Source organism: Chinchilla lanigera, unplaced genomic scaffold (genome assembly GCF_000276665.1).
Source record: "Chinchilla lanigera isolate Chin_1 unplaced genomic scaffold, ChiLan1.0 scaffold00025, whole genome shotgun sequence".
NCBI classification, from domain to species: Eukaryota; Metazoa; Chordata; class Mammalia; order Rodentia; family Chinchillidae; genus Chinchilla; species Chinchilla lanigera.
Genome location: NW_004955426.1, coordinates 23,595,527 through 23,598,651, shown reverse-complemented (window position 1 = coordinate 23,598,651; position 3,125 = coordinate 23,595,527).

Here is a 3,125-nt window from a genome sequence, read left to right as displayed (position 1 = left end):
GCTGAATAATACTCTAAGATTTAGCTATTACAAATTGTGCTGCTATAAACATGAGTGTGCATATATTGCTGTGGTATGATGTTTTTAATTCTTCTGGGAAAATACCCAGAAGGGGAAGAGCTGGGTCAACTTTTTTTGAGGAATCTCCACACTGATTTCCACAGTGGTTGTACCAGTCTACACTCCTACCAACAGTAGAGAGGGATTCCTTTTTCCCCAAAGAGAGTCAATAATAATTTTTAAAATCTCTTCAACATGTCAGCAAATTAAAAGATAACTATTAATAGAATTTCTATAGGAAAGAGTTTAGATGAAAGAAAAAACACAAGTAGAAATTACAAAATGACATCATAATAGTACAGAATGTTAGGCACAATTTATGAAAACACAGAAGAGCAAAGTATTTTTTAACAAAATAATTGCTTCTCTGTTTCCACGTTAACGAAGTAACCTTTCAGTTTCTACCTCTGTTTTCCAGGTACATCCAGAAAAGGGGTACTTGCAAAACAATCAAAATGGATACCTGGAACCCTGGAAAATGTATTCCATTTATATTGGGTTTCTTATGCAAAAGATTCTTACACAAATAGATTACATCTAGATCTTCAGATTTTCAAAGTAAGATTTGAAGACCACTAGTGTCAACACTGTAATGACATTTCTTTCTTTTGGAAGCACTGAATTTAATATATTATAATCTTTGTTTTTAAAGTTGACTGAGCCATGGTCCCAGAAGGCCTCTCCTGAGAAGGGTATGTTTCTTCTAAAGGTCAACAGACACCTGAGCAAACCACCCTTTTGAAGCTGTTCTCTGGGGAACTTTGCTCAGTCTCCTCTCTGCTTGCTCTTTCCGATGCTTCTCTTTCTAAACAATCAAGTTTTAACAACATTCACCAGGAAGTGAGTCTGCCTGAACTAACAGATGAAGGAAGTATTTTGGTCATCCCACTCTGCTGACCAACTAGTCAATTTCTCCCTTTATTTCTATCATTTTTTGTTTTATATATTGATACTATGTTATTAAGTACATATGCATTCATGATTTTAAATCTTCCTTACAGTCCAGCCTTGTTTCATTATGTTGGGACCTTTTTAATTTCTAACCATGTTTTTTCACTTGGTCCATCTTCTCTGATATTAATATGGAGGATTAATACATATTAATAGTTTTGTCTACTACAGTTTTCAGCTCTTCCTTTTAAACGTTTTTAGTGTTTCTCTAGTAAACAGAACAGTTAGATTTTTAAATTAGTAGTCATTGACTGAGCACTTGCCTAGCACATGAGACCTTGGGTTCCAGCTGCAGCAACACACACATACACACACACACACACACACACACACATATACACACACACACACACACACACACACACACACACATACACACACACAATCTAACAATTTCTTTATTAAGTAAAGTGTCATATACTTGGACTCACTTCCTATCTTACATCATGCTTTCTATTTGTCAGGTTTCTTTCCATGATCCTTTAATCTCCTCTTGTCTTTTCTGGAAACTGGTTTATTTGTTTGCTGGTTTTGTTAGTTCATCCTCCCAAATCCCCACACATGCTTAAGTTTTACACACTATTGCTTCTAGTTTAGTGGTTACTCTTGCATTTTTTTCTGTCTAACTTCATGTCTAAAGTTGATCAACTATTTAACCCTTCTTTCAAAACAATAGAGGAGCTTTAGAATAATTTAAGATTATTTGCTCTTAAATAAGAAGTTATTGTCCAGTATTTTTTCTTTCCTTTTTAATTCTAAATTCTTTCTTTTTCAGTTCTTTCAATTTCTAAAATTAAAAAATATTATTAAATACAAATTGTTTTTAAGTTTGTCTGTATGTTTTACCAATTTCTTTATTGACTATTCTGCCGTGTATCTTAGACTATTGTTCGAAAGGTATTTTTTTTTCTTTTTGAAGTACACATATTACAGTTCCTTGAGTTGAGCCTTGTGGTGGTAAACATTCCTGTATTTCAGTTATCTAGAAATGCCTTTTTCTTCCCATATTTTTTAAAGGTAGATATCTTAGGTGAAACAATTTTGATTTACAGCTATTTTGGTCAGCATTTTAACAGTATTTTCTCTGGGAATCTTTTCTGTTGAGAAGAATGCGATTATTCTAATTGTAGTTTCTGTCAGTTATTTACCTTTTTTTCTCCACATGCTTTTAAGATCTCTTTGCCTTTAATGTTCTGTACTATATACAGTCTAGATGTTAATTTCATTTTATTCCTCCGTCTGGGCCTATGTTTTCTCTCCAACATGTGTTAATTTTTGTCTTTCTTATAAGTCCCAGAAAATGTAAGCCATAACCTCCTCAGATACTGCATTTTCCTTAATGTCTCCATTATTTCCTTCTGATAATGCTGTGAGAGTGTGCTCAGTCTTCTCATGTTATGCTCAGTAAAATTTTTTACCTCTTTCAGTAATGATATTTGTTACTTGTATTTAAAAAATTTAGATGTAAGTCATTTACAGGCAAATTTACCCTTTTACAAAACAGTTCTGTAAATTAAAAGAACACTTCCAGTCACATAACCACACCACAAACATGAATCTGAATCATTCCATCACTCCTAAAAATGACCTATACCATGTTGTAGTGAACTCCTCTGCCCAACTCTGGCACACACCGATGTCTTTTCTGTTTCAACACCTGTGTTTTCCAAATGACAAACAAATAGAATCATAAGTAGTTACTCTTTTAAGTCCAGTTTCTTTCAGTTATCACAATGCATTCAAAATCCATCCACACTGTTTTGTGGTTCCCTCGTGTGCTCCTTTTTAATGCTGCATTGAATTCAAGTGAGTCAATGTAGTGGATTGATAACTGGTGGTCAACTTATAACCCCCAGCTGAACTGAGTGAGTGGTGCTGGGTGTGGGAGGCCCACCTGAGGACTGTTGCCAGCAGCATAAGAGGCAGACCACCTGGAGAAGAAGAAGCAGGCTGTTGTGAGCTGAGAGAGGCTGTTGTGAGCTGAGAGAGGCTGTGGGGAGCTGGCTTTCCTGATGAACTTGGCTGTTTTCATCCTCCGAGGAGCTCAGGACCTTGCTGGCACTGAGAATGGCTTTAGTTCATTTTGAGGAAGCTCTGGTCCTCACTTTGAGCAT